This window comes from Palaemon carinicauda, chromosome 2, assembly GCF_036898095.1.
Source record: "Palaemon carinicauda isolate YSFRI2023 chromosome 2, ASM3689809v2, whole genome shotgun sequence".
In the NCBI taxonomy this organism is placed as follows: Eukaryota; Metazoa; Arthropoda; class Malacostraca; order Decapoda; family Palaemonidae; genus Palaemon; species Palaemon carinicauda.
Window position 1 is genome coordinate 133,085,013 of NC_090726.1, and position 26,446 is coordinate 133,111,458.

General features: G+C 39.6%; 1 protein-coding gene across 2 annotated transcripts in view; it reads left to right on the top strand.

Moving 5' to 3' along the window:
• The first annotated feature begins 968 nt into the window (after positions 1-968).
• LOC137627155 (uncharacterized) overlaps positions 969-26,446 on the top strand; it is a 35,668-nt gene continuing 10,190 nt past the window's right edge. Inside the window, exon 1 of one of the 2 annotated variants that reach the window (XM_068358232.1) lies at positions 969-1,083. The gene's annotated coding sequence lies outside the window, so the exon portion shown is untranslated. The remainder of the gene's footprint in view (positions 1,084-26,446) is intronic. The other variant, XM_068358239.1, reaches the window with a different exon arrangement.

The following is a 26,446-nucleotide window of genomic DNA, read 5'->3' on the forward strand; positions in this document are numbered from 1 at the left end:
CTACCACACTATAGCGTGAGATCTACCTCCCGTTAGTACAATAGCGTGAGGTCTACTGCTGAATTATTCGTCCCTCATAGATAAAGCACATTTCATACATTTGTTTAAGCAATAAACACTCAATTTAAACATTAGGGCAATAGGGAGGGGAGAATAATTGTGTACTTCCAGAGATCAGATCATTTATTTTTTCTTTTTCCTGAAAGATATGAAATACGAATTAGGCAGATATGTGAAAAATAAAATAATATAGTTAAAGTCTCAAAGTCAGATAGATATTTGTTATTAACTTGTTTAAGTTTATTCGTTGAATATACTGATATTATGATAGGGTTGCCAGAGAACCGTTAGTGCTCACATTTTCTTTGTGCTGCAGTTCTCCATATGAGGCATAGATTTCTTCAGGTTTATTTAAATGTTATTTTCTCTAAAATTCATGCTCTTAATTTTTCTTATTAAATATTGTGAGAATAACTTACATTCATGCTCTTAATTTTTCTTTATTTAAAGGTTATGAGAGTATTCAATGGTATTATAATTATAAGGTTTGAGCGAATATTTTAGCTTCTTAATGAAATAGAAGTATCAAAGAATTGGTTGACTGTTGTGATATTCAGAATTTCTGAAATGTCATTGAAAGGAACTGTTTATTAATTTAATTGTATTTTAATTTACGATGGTCTCTAGTGACGGAATAAAAAACAAATTCGTAAATCGCATTCTTGAAAATATTCGAAGATTACATAAAGGGAACGTGAAAATTAAAATGCCCTTTATTTGGACAATGAGTTACAGTTGCCATATGTTAATTTTAAGTAAACCGTGAGATAGCTTAAAGATATTCCTTTCTATCTTTTCAAACCATGGTGGTATCCAATGATGAAATAAGAAGCAAAAACATATATCATTGCTGAGAATAATTTAGATTTATGAAAAATCAAACGTGAGAGATTTCATGTTATATGTATCGTGTGTTGGTTGCACCGAATGGTGTCCAAGGACTTCTGTTGTCACTAAGCCAGATACAAATACTGAACTGTAGTTTACTCTGGTCGCCAGTGGGATCTTCACATTCAGCCGAAGGTCGAGTTCTTAGAAATACTTTTACACTTATTTGTGCTTTGAAATTATTAGTTTTAATTGAAATTTACTCAAACTATTAGGAATATATTTAGTGCCATAACTGGTTGTTATATACCAAGATTTACCTCGCTAAAACAAGTAGCAAACTTCTAAACGCATGAAATAAGGTAAACTACGAGAGATATAATATAACCTACAATCTCTTGCATATAGTACTAACAATAATCTATAGATGTAGTGCATTACTTTAACGTACATTTTTCAATATTAAAACAAATATTTTACGTGGTGTAAGCATTATTTTATTTCATTATACACTCAACATTGATCTGTATTGATATACAGAAATTGACATTTGCCTTTGTGGAGTTACCGGTAGTGCTCGTATGTAACAGTGTTTTTGTTATTGTTTTTTATTTCAAATTATAATTCGTTAGATACAGTTGTTCAATAACCTTATGTCATAAAACAAATTTTTGGGCTCAAGCCATGTCGTCGTGATGGAAGTTCCTTAAAGTAGCTTCCTAAGGGAAATATGTACTACAGTGATATTCCCAGAGAATTTTACCTTTAGGTATCCAGAATTCTAACTCCTGGTGCAAATATCCTTAAAATTTCTCCCAAGGATTTCCCATAATATCAGTGGACGCATTCTTGACACGCCTCCATAGCAATCTGCACCCCAAACAGCGTTTTGGCTTCGAGGAGGATGGCAAAATAAAAGGGAGCCGTCCAAAGGCTCTCCCCGCTCTCGTAATACTATTGGGAATACAACAGCGCCATTCCCACGATGGCAGACATTCCTTTTTTTGTAGCGATCTCACTCGGTGATATTTCTTGGTGATCTAACTTTTCGATCGTTTTACAGGATTATTATTATGCTTTCTCCATCTTCTTCCGCCTCTGGAAAGTTGAGTATCGGGTCTTTACTATGAGTATATTTTAGTTCCTGTTTCACAATGAAATTAGAGTATTTTATTGTGTTTAAGAGCTAGGCCAGTTACTGGAGGCGCCATGGCGCCGTCGTTCGTTAGGCATGTGTTATTTAGATAGCAGAACGACTTCCAGTTTTTAATAGCTTTATTTAATTATTTTAATTATTTAGCTATTTAGGCAATTATTCTTGTAAAGTTTCGATAATGTGCATAATTTTTGTTTCCCCCTTTTCTCTGTCGATCGTATAGTTAGAGTTTCGGTGATTTAGGTAACCGAGATCTCGTATAGCCTAGGTAACCTTACCCAGACGTTTTACTATACGTTCAGACTTTCCCCGGTTACTCTCGTGTATTGTTTTCATTCAGTGGAGACTGATACCTCCTAGAATGTTATGAAACATTACACGTCTCTTCGGAGACTTAAGGGTAATCTCTTTCCCTCTGAGTGTAGCCACAGGCTACAACCCTAATAGCCGTGCCTTGAATTTTATTCAGACATGGCTAACTTAGGGTTTGTCCTGCCTCTTCCCTTAAACGTTGGTTGTGGTATACCATCGGGTTTTGGGATTTAGTCAGAATCTCAGAGTATTTAGTCTTATGTCGGCGACCTGCCGGCAGGGCGAATGGGTTGTAGGATACTATCATTCCCCTGCCGGATAGGTGGCTGGCAATGGAGGTTAGCCCTCATTAGCCGCACTTGAAGTTATGGTAGGATACCATCTTCTCCTTGCGACTAAAAGACTAGTCCTATGCCACAGTACTCTGGGCTGAAGAGTAATTTTCTTTAGCCTAGGATACGTGGCACTGGAACTCTGTTTCTTCTTTGTTGAGAGGAGGCGGCAGTGCCGCCATCCCCTTAACTGTGTCGGCAATCTCTGGGATGGAGAACTGAGTCTCTCCTGTTCCCTGGGATTCTGCCGATACCGAAACAGAGTTTCTTTTACAGGTGGTAGGACTGACAATTTTTGCCAGTTCCTTTCACACTCGTTATAGGACCCTGTTCCCTACCCCTCTGTCCTCTTTTGATGGCTGAGCCATTGTCTTTCTTTAGGCCGGCATCTTGAAACCTTCCTTTGCTGGTAGGTTGCCGGAGCCAGCCAGACTCCCTCTCTAGCCATGTCTTTGGCTGACGGCCGAGCATACTGCCACCAACCACATCATCTGTCGGCAATTGCCGGCCTAGCTGGCAGCCAAGATGGCTGCCGGCGACCATGAGGGCCGTGAGAGGGAAGTCCCTTCTGTTCCCAAGGTTCTTCAGTCCTCCCTTGGACTGCTGCTACAGGTCCTGTTGCTGGGGTACTGCCCGGCCAGGCCGGCACAGATAGTGCTGACTCAGTTGGCAGCATGCCAACTGTACTGGTACTGCTGGACTTGCCGGCCGGCAGTGTATCGGCGGTACCTTGTCGGCAATAGTACTGTAGCTGCATGGAAGCCTGAATGGTACATTCTCCCCTTCTATTAGAACCTTCTTTCTGGAAAAAGGCAGTCAAATTAGACTTTTACATCCTTAATTACTGTATACATTCACAGTAAGGAGTTGCCTTTTTTCCATGCTATCTCTCTCTCTCTCTCTCTCTCTCTCTAGCTAGCATGCCGGGTATGCCGGTAAGACCTAGCTATGCCGGCTGAACTACTGTATATTTAATACAGGTACCCAGTATATCTGCATTATAGAATATACTGCAGATAGAAAACTACTATATAGTTTATACTAGTAGTTATTTCCAATATATTTTGGATATCCAACACAGGCATTTGCTGAGCCCAATCCTGTATTGAATGAATATGATTTCTTCAATATCCTGATTAGAAATCAGTATTAGAATTACCCTACAATATTAAAAACTTCAAGGCAGGAGTAATACACTCCTAACCCTTAAAGGGTGGAGCCTTTTTCCTTGAGTCTCCCTGATCAGGAAACTCTATATTTTAATATAGTAGGAAGACTATAGCAAATAGGCAGAGTGGGATATACAAATATATGTCTTTATTTTCCTAGTCCAGCTGGCTTCATGCTAGATGGACCATACTGTCATATGCTACTATGAAGGCAGCATAATGACTAGACTACAATACATGATGTACAGTAGCCAGTAAATTGCAATATAGACTTACTGCTATTAGAAAACTACAGTACCATGATACAGTAGTATTTTCTGACATACCTTGGGTACCCTTGTACGAGCATTTGCTGGTACCGTTCATATATTGAATGAATAGTTTTCTTCAATATTCTGATCGAGAATCAGTCATCCTGACCCCACAGTATTAACATTATTTTGGGACAGTGATTTGATACTTCTCTACCCCTAGGGGTAAGAGTCCTACTACTTGGAGTTACTCTATAGAGAAATATCCATGTATTTAATACTGAGGGGAGGCAACAGCATTTGCTCACAGGGGTACACAAGTATGTATCTCCTACTATCCTTTTATAGCTTACTATCCTAACCTACTCTATTGTAAAGGACATTTGCATGTTGATTGTCAAGGAGATAATCCATTGTATACTCATTTGGTTTTCCTTCCTTTACAGGAGGAACACCAGATACCTTGTGCTGCAGTCCTCTGCAAGGGCAAGAGTAAGTATTTTGACGGTCATAATACTTGCAGGTTTCATGCCCCCTGCAATATTATTTCCAGATCCCTACATTATTGGAACCCACAGGTTTGCAATATATGTCGGACATTAATGTCCGAAGGTTTTGAAAATCCCAAGTCTACAGAGACTAGGGATACAGCTCAATATAAATTACGCAACTGGGTAAGAGGCTTTCAAAAGATCTCTCCGGGACCTTTCCTACCTAATGACGGGATGCGTAAGCTACTATTTCCGGAAGCAAGTGAGGAAACAGTAGTGCCTCAGGAGCTAACTACATCCCCTGACGGCCAGAAAACCTTTGGGATTAAGGGCAAGAAATGCCCCAAGGTAGAAGAGGAAAATGTTGCGTCGGAATTTCCTCCGCTTGTGCCGGCTTTAGAGACATCGATGTCGACATCTTCGTCTTCTACCCCTAATTTGGATAATTTGGTACAATTATGTATCCAGCTGAAGAATCAAATAGAGAGCTTTCGTAGACAAAACGAAAAGCAGGAAGTAAAACGCAAGATAAATCCTTGTTAAGTTTCTCTTGTCGCTTCCCAGGGTTCAGTCAAACGACCCATGAATCAAGACCTAGCAATATGCTCCATAACCAATCCCTGGAGGTTCGCGGAGCAGATGCCAATTTCAAATGGCAATCTCTGCATCTCAGAGAAAATAGGTGCTGTTCCTTTGGACAAAATTCAATTCTGGCTAAGCTTTGATGCTTTCCCTAATTGTTGGGTTCGACTGAAGTACGAACCAAAGTCAAGAAAAGGAACGGAACCAAAGGAGGTCTTGATTCTCGACCATGATAAGGCACAGACTATCCTTTCAGGTAGTCTAAGAAAGGTGGGTTATTCAGAGTCGAAGGTATTCTCACTGAATAACGGACACCCTTCCTTTCTTGCTCCTACTTCACTCTCATTCCCCTTTATGGGGAAGGCATTTACTTCTCTTGCCAAAGCGGTAGAGGCGGGTAAGCCATGTCCCACACTCGATGAGTGCAAGCCTTTGTCACCAGCTTTTCCCTGATAGGAAAAGGATTGGAAGGAAGTCCATTTGACATTTTCAGTAGGAAAATTAGACAAGGACGTCGCAAGTCGACAATTCAAGGTATGTCTCCCTAAATTGTCTGAGTTGCTCTTGTGTAATGAACAGAGAGTCAAAGGACAGACTTGCGACATCCCTTTCTCTACAAAACTACATAGAGTTGTGTTCAACCTACGAAAGTACCCCAGACACGCTCATGGTCATAGCCAAAAGGCATATGGCTATCTTGGTGAAGGACCTTTACGCCTTTATGAAGGCTAGGAGAGCATGTAGAGAGTTTGTGTTCGCTGATGCAACAGTAAAACACGAAACAAGGAAGCTAATATCTTCCAACATCTGGGGTAAAGACCTCTTCCCACACGAGGTCACTAAGGAAGTAATTAAGAACGCCATCATGGAGAACATAGGTCTTCTCCAAAAATGGGGCATTCCTTCAAAGAGAAAATCTTCTGTGGTTGTGGGTCAACCAACCTAAAAAGAAGATCGGAAATGCTGGAAATATCCGGGCTGCTCAACAACATCCCACTATTCCAGTGACCACGGTGCTACAGGCAGATGGTCAAAAGTCTAAGCCTACTGACTACTCGAAGCATAAAGACGCTTCGGCTAGGAGGAACTTTCCCTCAGGATCGCAGGACCTTCGATCCTTCGGTCCAATGCCTATTCAAGATGAGCCATTGATGGGAAACAGAAATGTCCCTACCATCATTTCCTTACCTTCTCCTACAGTTCAAAACCCTCCTGGAGGAGTATACCCAAGAGCTATAGAGCATACAGGTAGTAAGAAAACTTTAGCTCATCGAGTTCCAGGGAAGGCTGCTTCGTGTTCACGAGAAGGACTCAAGATATCAATGAGTCATTCTGAAATTGTCGCCACTCAACAAGTTCATAAAAAACAGCAAGTTCTGAATGATAATCCTTCCAGTCAACCACCCCCCTTCCTCCTATCTAAAATTCATGTTACAGAGAGTAACATTCATCCTAAGGAAGATACGTGTCGGACTCACAGCCCTAAGTATCTTCAAACGATTGACGAACTTAATCACGTCAAATTCAAGCCTAGAAATAGTTCAGGTATTAATATACCTGATCAAGAGGCTGGAGTGGGCAGCACCCGAAGTGTCCGGCCAATGTGCATTCAAAGAGATGACCCGGTTCCTGGGACATCACGGATGCAAGATAACCTTCTAGAAGTCTCGACTTTCTCCAGCTCAGGGGTTTTGATGTTTTAAAAAACCATCGAAGCCCTCAGACACATCAACTCTCCTCTCCTTTGGAAATATAAAAGGAGCTCGTGAGGTCTGTTAAGAGACTCAGGTATTCAGTCAGAATTCCAAAACGCCAACAGGAAAAAGCGCTAAACTTTCCCCAGTTCGCTATAGTGACAGACCTGGTGCTAAGGGCACACCGGAAAGATGCGTTAAGAGCTTGGAGAAAACACGCATCAAACGCTTGAAGAGATAAAAAAAGACTGAGATCGGTCCCTCTTTAATCGCTTCTCTAACAGAAATTAGAGCACGAAAGTCCCAAGACTCTGCTGGTCCTTTCATGGGTGGGGAAGTCCCCTCCACACAGATCAGACTCCCTACGACTGATCTGGGACACCGAAGCGATAATAAGATGTCACATTCGAACGTCTCATTCAGTCTTGGTAAAGTTACCCATCCCTCTCTTAAAGGGACGGCACCTACCAGCAGTTCATTTACAACTGATCCACGATGTGACGGTGGATACTCTATTTCGATACAAACCGATAGAGTTGGAATGGTCCATGGGCGCAGACATATTCCCTCCCAGATGGGAACAAGTCCCGGAACTGCAATTCGACCTCTTCTTCACGAGCGTCTTCAAGAAACTACCTCGCTATATAGCCCCATACGAGGATCCTCTAGTGGGGCTGATAGACTAGATGAGGCTGGTCCTAGCTCTGACCCTAGGTATATTTCCGAAGATTCAGAAATTAATTGCCTTAGTTTTATCACAGAGAACCCAAACCCTTCATTTCATGATTTTCTCACTCTAGCGGTTAGAAAAAGGTTTGGGATCTTAAAAGGCAATATAGAATTCTTAGAAGAATACAAGGCTAAGTCAACTAGAAGACAATATGAGTCTTCCTAGAAAAAGTGGGTTGCGTTTGTCAAAGCAAAAGGACCGAAAGAAATTTCAATGAACTTCTGTCTGTCCTTTGTCCACCTTCATAGCCAAGGTCTGGCAGCCAATACGATAAATACGTGCAAGTCAGCCTTGACTAGGCCTCTCCTATATGCCTTTCATGTGGATCTGGCGAATGAAATCTATAATAAGATTCCGAAGGCATGTGCTAGGCTTAAGCCCGCGGTACCACCAAAGCCCATCTCTTGGTCTTTAGACAAGGTCTTACATTATGCCTCATCTGTGAACAATGAAGATTGTTCTCTTAAGGATCTAACCCAAAAGGTTATTTTCTGTTTGCTATCGCCTCTGGGGCTAAAGTTAGTGAAATAGCGGCCCTATCCAGAGATGAGGGTCACATTCAGTTCACGGAAGTGGGAGAACTGAATCTATTTCCTGATCCATCCTTTCTCGCTAAAAACGAGCTACCCACTAAGAGGTGGGGTCCCTGGAGAATCTGCCCTCTGAAGGAAGATGTCTCTCTATGTCCTGTAGAGTGTCTAAAGGTCTATCTTCGTAGAACTTCAGACTTCAGGGGAGGACAGCTCTTTAAAGGAGAAACTTCTGGATCAAATTTATCCCTAAAACAACTAAGGACGAAGCTCACCTACTTTAATCGTAGAGCAGATCCGGACAGTACTCCCGCAGGTTATGATCCGAGAAAGATTGCTTCATTACTGAACTTCTTTCAGTATATGGACTTTGAACGCCTTCATTCATACACTGGATGGAAATCATCCAGAGTGTTTTACAAACACTATGCAAAACAAGTGCATGAACTGAAACACTTTGTAGTGGCGGCAGGTAGTGTATTAAAACCTGCCCCCTAATTACTGTGGTAAACAGTTTATGGTTTGGGACCTCACATGTCCTTGCACATGTAACGGATGAGAATCATCCAGAGTATTCTACATACACTATGCTAGACAAATCCATGATCTGAAGCAATATGTGGTGACGCCAGGTAGAATATTTAACCTGCCGTCTAATTCTACGATGAACAGCTAATTGACTGGGACTGTCAATTAAAGGGAGAAGTGGTCACCCTTCTTAGGTGTGACTTCTTTTAATTAAGTGTTACCATGATAACACTAGCTCTGTTCAAAATCCCAGGTGTGGAATTATACAGATAGCACTAGTGCCGGTGTACGAAGTACACAGTGCAGATAGAAGTAACCAGTACAGGAATTATGAAGAGAAATTGTTTTATAATTTTTCTTCAGTCTGAGAGTGGCACTCATCATTTCTTCCTTCAAGAAGGAAATATAGTCTCTGTACTTGTTGCAGGTATAATCCCATTGTCATACTACATTTGTTTTACTGAACATCTTTTAGTCATTTATTAGTAATAAATGTGTATTAGAATGTAGTGCGTCCACCTTCGCCAGACAATTGTATGTATACATGCCAGAGTTCTTCAGCTTACCAAAGTAAGTATCCCTCATATATTTGTATGCATCAAATTTCAGATATAAGAGACACTGATGTTATTTTAGCAAAATATACAACTATGAGACTATTTGTATATTCAGTGTGTACTTATGTTTGGTCATACTATGTATGTTAACCTCAAGATCCCTTTTCTACTGTCTAGAATGACTCTTCCATGTAGGAGGCAGGAAGCACTAACATTGGTTATGATTAGTGATGGTGACGAATAACGGTAACGTCCCTTGTCTCATGTGGTCCCCGTGACCATAGAAAAGGTTGCTATAAGGTTAAGGCACTGATTAAAGATCCACAGATACACTAATGCTCTGGTATGCTTCCATCACGACGACATGGCTTGAGTCCAAAAAACGGATTTTGAGCGAAACGAAAAATCTATTTTTGGGTGAGATGGCCATGTCGTCCTGATGGACCCACCCATCTCTTCTAAAAGAAAAGATCTTCACAGTATCCCTCCCGTGGTACTGTATCTGTAACACCACGCTCAATGCTACAAGGAATGTCCGCCATCGTGGGAATGGCGCTGTTGTATTCCCAATAGTATTACGTGAGCAGGGAAAGCCTTTGGACTGCTCCCTTTTATTTTGCCATCCTCCTTGAAGCCAAAACGATGTTTGGGTGCAGATTGCTATGGAGGCGTGTCAAGAATGCGTCCGCTGATATTATGCGATATCCTTGGGAGAAATTTTAAGGATATTCGCGCCAGCAGTTAGAATTCTGGATACCTAAAGGTAAAATTCTCTGGGAATATCACTGTAGTACATATTTCCCTTAGGAAGCTACTTTAAGGAACTTCCATCAGAACGACATGGCCATCTCACCCAGAAATAGATTTTTCGCTTCGCTCAAAATCCGTTTATTTTCCATACTCATCTGTTTTTGGTCAGTTGGTTCCTTTTTCATTCTCAATTCCATATTGAATGACATCCCTTTACCCTTCTCTGTGTGCCTGTACATAAATTACTAATTTTTCATGTAATTGCGCATAAAAATTTTTTTCCCCAACTCTTGTTTGTTGACTTTTACAACCCACAAGTACAGGACACAAAAGCAAATTTTAAAGGAATCGTGCAAATGATGATACAAGCAGAGCATTTTGACACATTGGTTCTCCAAGTGATACCAATCAAATCTAGCCGATTGGCCAATAGAAAGTCCAAGATGACGGGCATTTTTTGAGGTGACCACCAAATTAGTCGCCCGATATTTATGTTTTGCTTAGAAGTATTTATAATTATCCGAGATGCATGATCTAGATATTAATTCCTATTTTTTCAAGTGTACTGAAGTAGACTTTAATGTTCATAAAGCAAAGTTATAAATATTTTTCAATATTTTAATGTTTGTAAAGCAAAGTGACATTTATTTAAAGATTTTGCTGTTTTTTTTTCTAGATGGCTACCAGATTTTCCGTTATTTATAATTTGTAAGCTTTGACCCACAACGTTCAAACCATGCCACTGGTTCTCCAGCTGCTATTGCTCACATATGTAGATAATGTAGCTGCAGTGATGTGCAGGGAAGCACTAACTGTAAGCACTTTCATCACCCAGAGCAGCCTTTCTTACAAGAACACTTTTTTAGTTCCTAACAGCTCACTGCAATTGTGAGAAGTGTTTTCCAACATATCTGACATGTTGCTATTTTTTCTGTATACCCCCATTCAACAGGTCTGCTCGTGTCTGGACTGGAGATGTTTTTTCTGGTCCCAAATGATCCCAGCCTGCTTCGTTGCACACTTTACGGTTTCTCTGGGGCAGCCTGTGTTGGTGAAATTGAGTTGTATGGTCTCAGCTTGTTGGCAAAGACATATAGTCTTGCTTCATTCGCACTGGCAGCTGCACTTAATCTGTTGTACATGAAAACAAGGAATCTCTATACCCTCTGCAAGTCAAGATCACGAATCAATGTTGGAATGAATGAATGAATGATTTGAAGTTCTCTGGCATCCACCAATGTTGCATGCTGGCTGAGATTAACAAATGTTTCAGAAACATCATAAAATATGTTACAAGTCTGCCATGTAGATTTCTTTCCTTCCCCATAGAAAACAGACGTGACGTCACATCCAGTGAATGCAGGAAAGTATAATATCCCTCCAGTTTCTAAACCCCTGTTGCAGAAATTACCTCATGGACTGGAATCCATCAAATCTTGGCTACTTGGCCAAAGACATTCCACATTATTTCAAAAGATAGTTCCTGTATGGATAACCAATGTAACATGTCCGTGTCATTGGCCTTAATGATAGTAAAATTTCTCTCATCTGTTGTCACATCCTTGGCATGTACAAATATTAGTGTTTCAGCTTCCTCAGGAAAACATGGGGACACTGCATCCAGAGACTTCGTTGTGTTTCTAATGGCTTCCTCCTTTGTGACAATGACTGTGCTTGTCGTCTCTGCTTTACACATCACAAGGAGGTAAAACAGCTGTCTTGTTGCTTGTATGAAGCTTTGCCAAATAACTGATGTCTTACTTGTTCTTGCCCCTCTTCTGCTTCTTTATCCCATTTTCGGCCACCTCTCGGATTTCAGACTTGACTTCTTGTATACATCAAAGACTACGTCTATCCACTTGTACCTGGCACCATAGTTTTTCAATTTTGGGATGCTGTCATCTTTAGCTTAGTCATAAAATGCCTTTGAAGTACATGGAGTGCTGATCCATCAGTGTTGATTTCATTGGAATTTTGTTCTCGGTCTGGGATATTCACTTTCGCTTCAATAATTTCCACCAGCTGTGGTTCCTGACATTAATGAAGCTTGCCACTATCACATAGATGCAGGGTGTGGCAGAGTCACATGCTTAAAAAATTCTAGCAAGTCACACTGCCTGTTCTATCAGAAGGTTGACAGTTTTGAGAATAACTGACAGTCGTCTTCGAGGATTTTCTCCCCAGAAATTTTCTCAGCCTGTTCTTGTTTGAAGAAAGAAACATGTTTTTTCTTGATTGGATGATAGATAGGACTGTAACCTGCATCATCTAGCCCTTCGATGAGTGATTTGAACTGTTCTTTGTCCTTCCAGTAATGTGTAGTTATCATTTCTGCTAGGGTTGGGTCTGCAATATTCTTCATGTCTATCACCAGCAGGATGGTTGATTCCTCTTGGAATGGGTTGTCCATATCCTGCATCACTTCTTCTTTGTCTACATCTTTTCCCACTTCTATGTGGGGTCGATGTTTCTGGTCAGCTTTCTCTATCTACCTCTGTCCCACACCTCATCACCGGTTAATCCCTTTGATTGAAGGTCATCCTTGATACAGTCCAGCCACCTTTGCTTTGGTCTCCCTCTCCTTCTCATTCCCTGTACCTCCATTTCCATCACTCTCCTCCCAATATACTGTTCATCTCTTCTCATGATATGACCATACCACCTCAGTCTACTTTCTTGGATCTTATCTGATAGTTTTCTAACTCCTGTGGTATCCCTAATTACCTCATTCTGTATCTTCTCTCTTCTTGTCAACCCACACATCCATCTCAACATTCTCATCTCTGCCACATCCAACTTCTCTTCTGTCTTCTTTATTGCCCACGTCTCCGCTCCATACATCATTGCCGGTCTCACAACTGTCCTGTGTACTTTACCTTTCAACTTAACCCCTATTTTCCTGTCGCATAGTACTCCACGCACTTTTTTCCAATTCTTCCATCCTGCTTGTATTCTGTGGTTTATTTCTGCCCCCATATCTCCATCCTCTGCAACTGTTGATCCTAAATATCTGAAATTTTCAACTCTTTTCAATCTCTCTCCTTGTAAACTAACTTCTCCATTCTCACCATTTTTCAATCTCAAATACTCTGTCTTTTTCCTGCTGATCTTCAATCCCTTATTTTCCATTTCTCTTCTCCACTCCTCCAGTTTCTCTTCTACTACCTCTCGCCTAGTGCTACACAGTATAACATCATCAGCAAAAAGCATACACCAAGGAGACTGATCTCTAATACCTAGTGTTACTACATCCATGACCAGATTAAGTAGGTAAAGGCTCGATGCAGACCCATGATGTAGTCCAACATTTACTGGGAAACTTTCTGTTAGGCCTATACTGCTCTTAACATTTGCTTCTGCCCTTTCATGACTATCTTGTGTGATTCTTAGGTATTTCTCAGGGACTCCCTTTTCTCTCATACATCTCCACAGCTCCTGATGTGGTACTCGATTGTATGCCTTCGTTATGTCAATAAAGACCATATGTAATCCTTTCTGTTTCTCCTGATGTTTTTCTATTGTCTACCTCAAAGCAAATATTGCTTCTACAGACAGTCCCTCTCCAGGCATGAATCCAAATTGTTCCTCACCAATTGTTGTTTCATCTCTGAGTCTCTTCTCAATGATCTTCTCCCATATTTTCATAGTATGGCTTATCAGCTTTATGGCTCTGTAGTTGCCACATTCCTGTATGTCTCCCTTCCCCTCATAGATGGGAATGATTAGGCTTCTTCTCCATTCCTCTGGCATCTTTTCCTAATTGAAGATCATCTGCATCGGGTCCCACAAGATATCTATGCCTTTTTCTCCAAGACTCTTCCATACCTCTACTGCTATATTATCCGGTCCTGCAGCTTTATTATTTTTCATCTTCTTTACTGCTTGTTCTACTTCTCTTCTAGTCACTCCTATGGTAACTGTCTCGTTTGGGAGTCCATCTTCAAATACTGTTCTTGGGTTCTCCTCATTCAATAGTCCTTCAAAATAAGTTTCCCACCTTCTTTTAATTTCATTCTCTTCTGCTAGAACTATACCATTGCTATCTTTTATTTGCTTTTGTGTCAGGTCTTTAGATGCAGCATCTCGGGCCTTAGCAATTCGTAATTTTTTCTTTTCTCCTGGTGTTTCCATCTCTTTATAGACTTCATTTAATGTCTCTGCCTTTGCCTTTGCTACTGCTCTTCTTGCTTCTTTCTTTCTTGTTTTTAGTTTTCTTTATCCTGCTCTTGTCCTGATAGATCTTCCTTCTTCTTGGCTTCTTTCTTGGTTTTTACCAGTTCTTGCACCTCATCATTCCGCCACCACGATTCTTTATCATTTGGGGGTCTTCTTCTTTGATGACTTTCCAAGTACTTCCTCACTGATCTGTAGAATCACTTTACTATTCTCGGTCCCCCAGTCTTGTACATCATCATGTAACCTTACCGCTTCCAGCACTCTTTGCTTAAACAAAACTCTCGGTTCTTCCTCTTTCAATTTCCACCACTTAATCTTTGGGTCCATTCTCGTCTTTTTACTTCTCCTACAATTCCTTAGTCTGCAATCAATTACCACTAACCTGCGTTGCGCTGCTACACTCTCCCCATTTATCACCTTGCAATTTCTAACTTCCTTCAGATGGTCTCTCTTACACAGCAGCAAATCTATCTGGCTCTCCCTGCCACCACTACTGTAAGTAATCAGTCTGTTAATCTTCTTCTCAAAGAAGGTGTTGATCATTGCCAATGCAAAATCAATCATTCTTTCTCCCCCATCATTTCTCTCACCCACACCCCAACCTACATGCACTCTCTCAATCCCTTCCCTATTAATTCCAAAGTGGCCGTTCAGATCTCCTCCTATAATTACTCTTTCCCTTAAAGGAATTATTCTAAGCTCCTGGTCCATCTCCTCCCAGAATGTATCCTTCTCCTCCTCTGTACATCCAGTTTGCGGGGCATAGGCACATACCACATTGACTATTGTTGCTCCCAGTCCTAGCTTTAAACTCATAATTCTGTAATTTTTCCTATTCACCCCAATCAATTTTTTCTTCAACTCTTTCGATAATATTATTCCTACTCCATTTCTTCCTTCCATATTTGCTCCACTGTCATATAATTTTCAACCTTCGCCTAGTTCTCTTGCGTTATTTCCCTTCCACCTGGTCTCCTGCACACACAGCACTCCAATCTTCCTTCTTTCCATGAAGTCAACCAGCTCTCGCCCTTTTCCAGTCATTGTCCCCACATTCAGAGTTACTACTCTCATCCTCTCCTCAGATATTTTCCTCTGAACTTGCCTCTTTAACCCAGCCCGCCCATGACTTGGTAGCCCTTGCCGATTTTTTGGAGGGATCAGGCCAGGTCCCAAAGCGTCGCCTAAGGTGAACGCCCTAGCATTATTTTCATTCTGATTATACTCACTGACTATAGTTGTTTTGGATAATTTTTCATGGCCGGATGCCTTTCCTGACGCCAACCCTCCCCATTTACCCAGGCTTGGGACCGGCACCAAGTTGAGGCTGGCTTGCCCCCCTCAGTGGCTGGGTTATCTCCTGCATCACTGTAGAAAGTGATTTCACCTTTTCAAAGAAAGACTGCTAGGCACTCATACCTGGCACCATAGTTTTTTCAATTTTGGGATGCTGTCATCTTTAGCATAGTCAAGAAATGTCTTTGAAGTACGTGGAGTGCTGATCCATCAGTGTTGATTTCATTTGAATTTAGTTCTCGGTCTGGGATATTTACTTTCGCTTCAATAATTTCCACCAGCTGTGGTTTCTGACATATATGAAGCTTGCCACTATCACAGAGATGCAGGGTGTAACAGAGTCGCATGCTTGAAAAATTCTAGCATGTCACACTGCCTGTTCTAGCAGAAGATTGACAGTTGTGAGAATAACTGACAGTCGTCAGTTATTCTTGTTTGAAGAAACATGTTTTTTTTTTTTCTTGATTGGATGATAGATAGGACTGTAACCTGCATCATCTAGCCCTTTGATGAGTGATTTGAACTGTTCTTTGTTCTACCAGAATGTGTAACGGTCATTTCTGCTAGAGTTGGGTCAGCAATATTCTTCATGTCTAGCACCAGCAGGTTGGTTGATTCCTCTTGGAATGGGTTGTCCATCTCCTGCATCACTGTAGAAAATGATTTCACCTTTTCAAAGAAAGACTGCTTGGCACTTGGTGTCTACTCATGGTGTCTGCTGCTCCAAGTGGCATCTTTCATGCCAGACACACCCCAGTATTTAGACCACTAACTTCAGGTCCAGCGACCACCCACTCATGAAACTCAGACACATCTGTCAACCCAATTACTCCTCCGTCACCTTTGATCACTGTGTTATTTTGCATGTGTGCTTGATTGATTGCTAAGGCAGAGAATTCTCTTCTAGACTTATTGTCGGGGAAGTTCCCTTTGTAAAACTCCCAGGTCACATCTGGATGATGTTAATCAAATGATATCATGTCTCTGAGGTAAATTGGGATTCAGCACTCATAACTGACAATTTTATTCGCAAAGAAGTAAGTCACCAATTCTAAAAGTGTCTCAAAAGTACAAGTTGAAGTCACCCTCTCTGAAGGAGCGGACCAAGGGAAATATGGTGAGCTCCGTTTTCAGCACCGGAATCCAGAACTTGAACTGCAGGCTCTGTTTCCTTCGTTGTTCACACCAATCCTCAAAGGTTTTATCTGATATGCCATACTCTGTTTTCATAGGCATGTACAAGTTGCATGCTGTGATCTGGTGAACCTGTCTTGTCCTGGTGACACTGGATGCAGACAGGTAAGACTCTGGAGATCACATCTTCCACAATAGCACTGGTCGAAACATTGTCCCATTGTGATGTTCCTATTGATCTCAGTTCAGCCATTTCTATATGAGGTCCACTGAACAGGATCATGAATTTCTTCACTCCATATTTAGGCCATGTCCATTGTATTTGTTTGCCTAGAGCATATAATGGTTCGTCAGCAGCAATGACAGGTGCTTGCCTTGTGTTCAGGAAAGCTACTGTATCACAGACCTTTGGCATAGCATGCCTCATTGTTGTAAGAGAGTGGGCTTGGTCTCGCCACAGAGGCATCATTGCTGAAATGCTTACTTTAAATGGTTGGCTCTACTTCTGAATTGCATAATAGACTGACCATGTGATGCTGATGGCATCATCCACATTCTCAGTGAGAAAGACTTTATCTAACCAAGGATACTCTTCTTTCAAGTGTGACAAAATTGACTGTGATGCTGATAAGGATTGACGTGCTACTGGAGGAGGATTGGGTTATTATGTAATGTATGCTGGTCGAATATAGGCATATGTTCCTGGAAGCTCTGGATCGTTCTCATTGTTGACTACAGCTTGAGAGACTTGCAACCTATGCCTACATTTTCAGTGCTGCTTTGTTGGAAAATGGACACCTTGTTCCATGGAAGGATGTTTGAGCACACTTGTACCATGGAATGATGTTTGATTACACTTGTACCATGGAATGGTGGTTGAGCTGTGGTTGTTGTTAGATTATGGTCTATGTTCTACACTGCTGCAGTTGTGAACAACTGCTCTCTCAGCACTGGGGGACAGGTATCTCCATCTTCAACATACTGAGTATCAACTGTTTCTCCTATCTGTACTGGTATTTCTAGGATCCTGTCATGTGATGTGCTGAGCCCATTCTCATGGAGCATTTCATGGATTTGTCTCTTCCTTATTTTGGCAAATACATAGAGATCCATGTAGACTGCATAAAGTGTTTCATGGTTATTTTAATGCCTGTGTTCATCCACTCGTTCCATGTATTTTGCAAAGTAGCTCTACTATAGAAGTTGTGACATAGGAAAGTCAAATTCTGATTCTCCATTCTAGATTTAGTGCTTGATGTCTATACCATGTTCAGTCATGCATACAAATTTCAGCAGTGATGGTGGTAATGTCCATAGCATGTCAATGTCATGAAAGGTGCTTCTGAAATTTGACTAATGATGGAGCATGTCTCGTCTTATTATCTTAGCAGATTTTGTTAGATAGATCACTATACTGTACTTGGATGTTTGTAAGATGGTTGAGCCTACATCAATTTCTAAAGCGAGCAGAACATCTTGCACTTAGCAATAATCTTGCAGGTTGGGAATGTGTAAGAGCAACTGGTCCTTGATTCAAGTAAAATGATCGTCAAACGATTCAACACCAAGCTGTTGCAGCCACTGATCTGGAAATATAGTCAAGTCAGAAAGCTTGAAAATGAGTGGACCTCTATTGTCACTTGCATTTTTCATCTCAGTTATACAATGCCACCTAGCAGGCAGGGTGATATTTCAGTTCTTTTGCTATGACATATCTTCTGCACATAGTTAGGCAAGGAGTTTCTTATCATGGAATGATTCTGCAAGTTTATTTATTATCTTATTCATTTGCTTTGCCATTACTTTTCTAACCTTCCCGCCCCTTGAATCTTGCAAAAGAAACATTTGTGTGTTTTAGCTTCTTGAATCTTTAGTGGGATCTTACTTCTATTACCTTCATCACTGTTACTTGCAGAGGTTGATATTTATTCAACTCTGCTTAACTTTGGGTTGTTAAATATAAGTCTACAACAATTATGATGTATTGGCTTCTATTGTCGTAAGGTTTCTTCTATCCCACCACCCTCGTCAAGTTTTTCAGAGTCTAACCTGGTTGGCAGTGTGTTGAGTGAGTGAAACAGAGGAATAATCTTTGTTAAGTTCATATATCCCCCATTCCCTCTTCTGGCAGGACTGAGCTGAGGGGTGGGCTATCTTCTATCTTAACCTCCTGATATAGACAACACGTGGTCCAATCAGTGTTCCATGATTTTCCAGTAAACCTACGGTCCATGGTCAGTATGAGCATTTAGAATAGTAGCAAGTTGTTGCAGTTTAATGTCAATATGTATTTCCTACTTAGCTGATACTGAACCACATGCTTAGTTTCATAGCGATGATGTTGCAAATAAGTCTTAGTTAGTACCCAACAGTCACTCTCAAGGACTTCATTCACTTGAAAGTTTTGGAGCTAGATGTACTTTATCACACGCAGAGACCCGGTGTGTGCTACCCGTATCCAGTTTGGCATGCGAACCAATGCCGTTTACCACGAATCCGCAATAAGAAAAATATTTGTCAGGTGCTGTACAAACAGTAAAATATTGAAACATAAATATCAGTTTACTGTACTTTATAAACCATAAATTCTTTGGAAAATGTGTCGGTTTGCATTATGTGAATTAAAATCCACTTCAGTAGCCTTGAAAATATAGGAATCCATATCTAAATCCTGCAACTCGGACAACTACATCTACTTCTAAGCAAAATGTCAACTTCTTCAGGCTCCTAATTTGGCAGTCATCTTGGCTGCCATCTTTGATTTTCAGTATGCCAATCGACCAGATTTGATTAGTATCACTTGAAGAACAAGTGTGCCACATTTGATGCTTGTGTCATCATTCGCATGATATTTCTGTCATCTCCCGCACTACGAGACATTTATCACTACAATCCCTTCCCCCTCTAGGTCATTATTCTCATACCACAGTTGATCCACTTTTATGTTTTCTCACAACCCAGTAAGACAAAAGAACTAAAATCCTTTTAACAAGATTACTTATCGGTTGTACGGAATTAACCCATGGATTTTTAATATGCACGCCACATGGGTTAGTTCCCAAGTGTATTAAAGGTGGTACATTGTTAACAGTAATACATACATATCTTATGCTGGTGCCAAGTTTCTAAAGACAAGGAAATCGACTCTTTGGTTAGAAAACAATCAGATTCTGAGATTTTCCGTTTTTATGATTTTAACGTTTTAAGGAGTTTGGATATATATATATATATATATATATATATATATATATATATATATATATATATATATATATATATATATATATATATATATATATATATGTGTGTGTGTGTGTGTGTGTGTGTGTATATATATATACATAAAATGTGTGTGTAGTATATATAAAACCTATTTACATAACTGTATGATTAATCTTCTACTGACAAAGACTATGGTAATTCCTTCCCTTTGTCACGTTGTCCCTTTTCCTTCCGTTTGTTCAAGTCTGTACACCTACCCGTTATCAAAACACCTCTTAAAGAGATAAAGGCATACCAGTGAAGCATAGCACAGACGTAGATCATTGGATGTAGCTGTGAATAAAGGGAGACTGGTTGTCTATTCGTGTGTCAATATATCTGTCAAGTTTACCTTAGTTATCCCAACTCCCTCACACGGATTAAGTGATATCAGGTAGAATTACTGTCCAGACAATGTGAGAGAGAGAGAGAGAGAGAGAGAGAGAGAGAGAGAGAGAGAGAGAGAGAGAGAGATTTGGTACAACATTACCGCATCATGTATCGTTCTTCTTGCTCTTTTTATTTGTTATTGTCGTTGTCAACTTTTTATTGCAACTCCTTGAAGCGATTATAATCAAATTTGGTACGTACAAAGACACGCCATCATGCATAGAGATAGATTATCTCTTATAGTCCATATTCCAGGCAGAATATCGGTACCAAATTGGTGAACAGATCCGTTTAAGATTTTTGGGTAGTATGGTTTTTAGTGTCCAAAAACTATTGAACGACTTTTGAAACACTGCTTAATGCCACTTTGGCGGTCATCTTTAAAAATGGCAGAAGTTTGTAAAGAAAAGACCACTATCATCTCAAGTTTATTTTTAAACACTGCAAATGAGATTGAAATGTTCTTTTTTAAATTTAACAACTGTTATTGCTAATAATGTAAAGTTTTGTGAATTAATACTTAAATATGATAACAGAAAAGAAAGGAAAACTTACATCTTTTTACATATATATTTTGATAAATTTTACTAAAAGATTCGATTCATTACATATATGTCTTTAGTTGGAAAATAGTAGTATTTAGTACTAGAAATCAACACATAAATCATAAAAGCAATATTAAGTTTCATTTTTTAGGAATTGTTTAGTATCAAAATAAAATAAAGTATGTGCGTCTAAAAAACGAAAGTAATTTTCTATAATACGAGAAATAACAAAATGACTTCCTTATACAATTTGAGCTTAATATTTGGATCTCATCTGTATTTTACAGTTTTTTAATGCGAAGAATTGAGTAGAAATTATAGTATTCAATATATGTAAATGGTGATGAAATTCTAACATAAAATGATCAGCAGTGTTATGTTTTTTACACATACCATCATAAAGTTCGAAACCTACGTTTAAAATAAAACTATGCACAACCTGAATCAGCACTTTTAACTACCAAAAATATTTCCACTAGGCAGTTTTCTAGCATTATAGATATTTTCAATAATCCTCATCCTGTTCTCCATCACTGTCGTCCGTGTCATTTGGCCAATCATCATCATCTTCTAAATTTGCATAGTCTTGTAACTTACATGCTGGATTGCAAAATAATCCATTTCTCACACATGCACAATCTTCACCACAGCATTTTGAGCATTTTCAAGACATTAGTTCCAAAACAACATCTTGGGCTGGTGCTATTGTAAACCAACATAGCTCAAGCATTTGTCAATTTTTGCCATGCCAGCCATGACCATCAGTTGCACTTGGAATATGAGGTGAATGCTGAAAACTCCTTTGCAATATGGCATCTTGGTAATTTGCCCGGTTTGTATGTTGCCGCAGTGAATCACTACATAGAGGAAGCTGATCAGAAGACATATCGCCACTTTTAGCACGAAACAGTTCATATCTGAGTTCATTCACGAACTTGATGCTTGTGTTGGTACAATACATGGTGCAAATGATGTGAATAGTTCCAGGTATTCACTACACTTGTTATTTAGAGTTAGGGCTTTGATTTTGCCCTGTCCGGAAAATAAACTGACTGTGTCACATCCGGTATAAGCATGGACACCAATCAAAGCGGCAAAAATATCTTTTCCCAGAAGGACCCCAGGTCTTTGTGTGTCTATCAATCTCACTGATTTTTTTTTTTACCGCGTCTGAAAAATATCCTTGCTGGAATCTTGGAATGGAGAGAAAAAAGAATGAAAAGAACATCTGTGTCTTCATATATTATTATAACTTTGTGATAATTGGTGGCTGCATGTCTTGCATGGATCATCATCCTAATATCTGCTTCCCCATGTGTTGATTGCAACTCAACAATCTCTGTGAAACTATCTTCTGATAATCTGAAACAACGTTCTCGCTCAGTCGCCATCAATATCATTTAACCAACTTTTCCCATATGCACTCTTATTTCCAGTTTTCAGCAAAGAATACAATGAATTTAGATTTGCTTTCTGTGCTAGTCAAGATTCTTGTCCAGTTCTTGATACGATGCCCTGGCTTTATCTCACTGACCTTATGCCATCCTGTAAGCCTCGTTTCATCCGTCCATAGTCGTAATTGAATGCTGCTTGTATATGTCGAACACCACTTCAATGGAATCACTTCCTTGACCATCACTTAATACTTTCTTTAGGATTGCATTAGACAGTTCTTCAAATGTTAGGTTCTTTTCATAAGCCATTTGCACAATTGCCATGCCATCAATTATTGTCTCTCTTGATCCAGGTGGTAATTCAACATTTGCTACATCTTTCTCGAGTTGCTTTCCTAATATTGATTTCCCTGTATTTTTAGGATACCATCTGCATTTTCAAGAGCCCATGGTTTTGGTCCTAAATGATACTTAAGAACATCTCTCATATCCAATTTCCTGTTTTGTGCAGTCAAGAGCATTCGTCCAACTAGTCGATTGCCCGCCCTTAAAACTACTTCTCTATTTCTACCAGTTTTGAAAATTGTACCTTTCGTCGAAGAGCTGAATGTTTGCAAATTAATCTTCTTGATAGGGTCATGGAAATCACAACCCGCCTCTTTCCTATAAATGTCTTGAAAGCCTCTTTCCCCTTATCAAAAGTGCTTAAAAGAAAAGATTCATGCTTATTACTGGTGTTGCTGCTACACCTGTTGATGTACTCACTAAATCAGAAGGTTGAGCTGAAAAAGGGGTTGTCCAGTTGTTTTCTAACATATCCTCAGTGGCCGTCACTTCACTTTCATTTCTTTTGATTCTGCATGTCTGAAGTTCTATATGACCAAGCCCAGCTTGACCTCATGATGAGACCAAGGATCTAAGCTGCTTCATTGCTTCTGTCGTGTGTTTAGACGTCCCATAAAGCCATTAAGTACATTTTTTTCTTTAGATGAATCCCTTGGTTCCTCCTGGTATCTGTGTGTCCTTGTTTATCGTTTCCTCTAGTGTCTGGTCTACTGCAACTCTGCCAAATGGGCTTCATGACCCAATTTGCACTGAAAATCCACCTTTGAGGAAATGTGAATGAAGCTCAGGACATTTCTCTTTGAGTTGAGACATTTCTGCTAAATAGACTGGGAGGTAAAGAGCATAGTTAGTTTTGTTCAATGCAAAACGCCAAGTAGTAATTTTCTGTAAACTTTCTAAATGTAAACCCCAATTTCCTTCTCGATCTGCTCCTTTCATTGGAAGTAGTATCTCAACCATGTCAACATACATCTTACAAAATGAAGCGATGTTCCCTCCCCCCCCTTTTCATTCCTCAGACTGTCCAAGTAACTTTTCCATAAATTCAGGATTCTTTGACAAGAATCATTAGCCAGACAAGATTTCAAGGAGGCAGCCCAAATGTCATTTATCACCATCACAATCCGTACCGTTTCATCTAAATAAGACAATTCAGAAGTATGACTGCTTTCAAGCCATTCAGTAAAACTTTTCCATGCAAGTCACATGAGAGCCTCATATATCAATTTATGGAGTCTAACACCTCTGTTGTATTGGTTACCCTCTAGAACTCTCTCAATTGACCCACCAGCTATCACACCAGGTTCCACTTTTAGGTTTCCTAGTCCTGCATCTCGAAACAATTTCCCTATTTCTGACAGCATATTGCATATTATATAAAAGTTGCCCATCATCAACTGGGTACTATAAAATATCTATTGTTGCTGCCAAACAACTTCAGTTGCTTTTGCATAAAGAGCATGATCTGTAACTACATCAATCTTGTTTAGACGAAGTCTCTCTTGAATACAGACAGACTGGTAGAGAAGTTCTTGCATAGTTGACAATTATGTCACTGACACATTGATAGTAGGTAAGTACCCAATGTTATCTGGCTCAACTATTACATCATCTCTGGTTTTGATACTGAAGCCAGTCCATGAGCTCCTTATTTGATTTGCTGTATCATGGAGATGTGCCAATAACCACAGATAGTATTTCTGCTTTGCTCTATCTATTTCATTTTCAAGTGGGAAGCTTGCCACAATCAATGGTAGAGGACCAGCTATTTTGATAGAGATGTATACTGGAAGGAGTTGCTCATGCACATTTAATGTTCTACTTTTTGCCTTTCTGTGGACATCTGACTTTTTCTCTCGTGCACATGTTTTTGTTTGAGATTAGACAATAATTCTGTTAACGTGATGGGATCTGCCTGCACCATTAAGTATTTCTTCCTGCTAGTATAGTTGGAATGTGGGGATGTGCCCATGTGTCCATGATGGAAGCGCTGGCTGGTTTTCATCTGCATTTTGCATCTCCTCCATACAAAGGGCGGTGTCAATCTCAAGTAGTTTAGTGTATGAACATCCATTTCCAAGACGATTCAGTGTCCTAATGAGTTCAACATTGCCAGTTAAAGTGGTTTTCATCTGCATTTTGCATCTTCATGCAAAGGGCGGTGTCAATCTCAAGTAGGTTAGTGTATGAACATCCATTTCCAAGACGATTCAGTGTCCTAATGAGTTCAACATTGCCAGTTAAAGTTTTTATGGCCCAGGGTAAGGGAACATGCTTAGGAGTAAGAACCTGTGTATTTGTAACTGCACTTATTATATCTTGACCAACTAAGAATGATAGCCAGCGAGTTTTTTCAGAGGTGATTGACCGTTGTCCACATAAGAGCACAGTCAAGAACTGGATAAGGCAATCTGGAAATTCTATGTAAGTTTGAGTTGCTCTTGCGGATGAGGTGGCCAGGTTTGTTCCTTTATACTATGTGTAATCTCCTCTCTCAAGACTAAGGCCACCTGAAAAATCAAATGCTCGCATTCTTCACTCTTTGAGCATATGTCAAGTTTTTCTTTTACACTCATATATTCCTGAGAAATAGCATCTGGAAAAAGGTTATATTGTTTAACATAAACTTTGTTACTACCTGTTGAGAAAAAGTGCAAATTTTCTCTAAATTCTTTTTCAGTGTTTCTGCAAATATGCTTCTTTGTGGATGATCGAATGTCTTCAACTCCTTTTTCCTTCATTACAGATACAACCATTGAAGTAAGGTCTATTAAGGACATAATCCAAGCATTTAAAAACAAATTAACTCTAATGTACATGTACAAATTTTCTAGTGCTAAGGCTTCCTTAATTTTAGTCATACTCCTGAAATTGGGAATCATTAGATTTGTTACCTCTTATTTTAGTGTACTTTTTGTAACATGACACATGGTAACAGGCCTCAACTGCTACAATTTATCGTGAAGTTATTGCAAGAAACTTATCACCTTTCTGGGTAGCAACATTTCTGAATGTCACATCTGCATGAAGGTCTACTGCTTGAATTAAAGAGTCTCATGTTCCCGTACCTTTTAGACCCTTGCTGCTGGATTCACAGAAGATACCTTTTATTTATATACCTTAGTTTTTTTTTGTAACTCCTTGGCGTGAAGAATATGATTGTTCTAAGAATATATTTTCAGTTACCTCAGCAAGCTTCTTTAATCTAGAAAGTTCCTTTTTGTGAGTGAAACTAGATCGACAGTCACGTTGATAAAATACTTCTGGTAACCTATTGGAATTATCCTTCTTCAGTTTCCCATTACTTTGCATCTTTTGGTTGAACAAGGGATGGCATTTGCGTCTCTTGCCCACAATTGATGCAGGACGCTAGGGTTGATTTTGATTTTGGGTGTTTGACTGGGACAGGGGAATCGTCCATAATAGTATCACCAGTTCAACTTGTAAAAAAGTAAAAGGATTGTAATTATACCTAAAAATACTCCTTCAATGGCAAAAATGCAAACAGTCAAATTGAAAGACAAACAGGGAAAAAAATATATATATTTAAAAGAAAAGTATATATTTGGTTTTTGTTTTTCGATTCTGTATCTAATACAGAACATGTGGAATCTAATGAAATTATATATGAAAAGCTTTAGATTTTAAAGAGGAACATTTTGAACTAATTTTCAACTTGATAAGTTTAAAAAGGAAAAAGTTATGAGTAATTTTCTGAAAATACTTGTATAGCAAAATCTGCATCACCCATTTTCAAATATGGCCACCAAAATGCTATTTAGCAAAGTGACCCATTAGTCTACCCATCATTATATTATAGGAATAGCTATAATCATCCCAAAAATTTGTGGAAAGGAAATGGAAGGTTGGTTTTTAGTAACGGAAGATTAATTAATCAAGACTTGCTACTCCCTCACACAGTAAACTATAAGCTT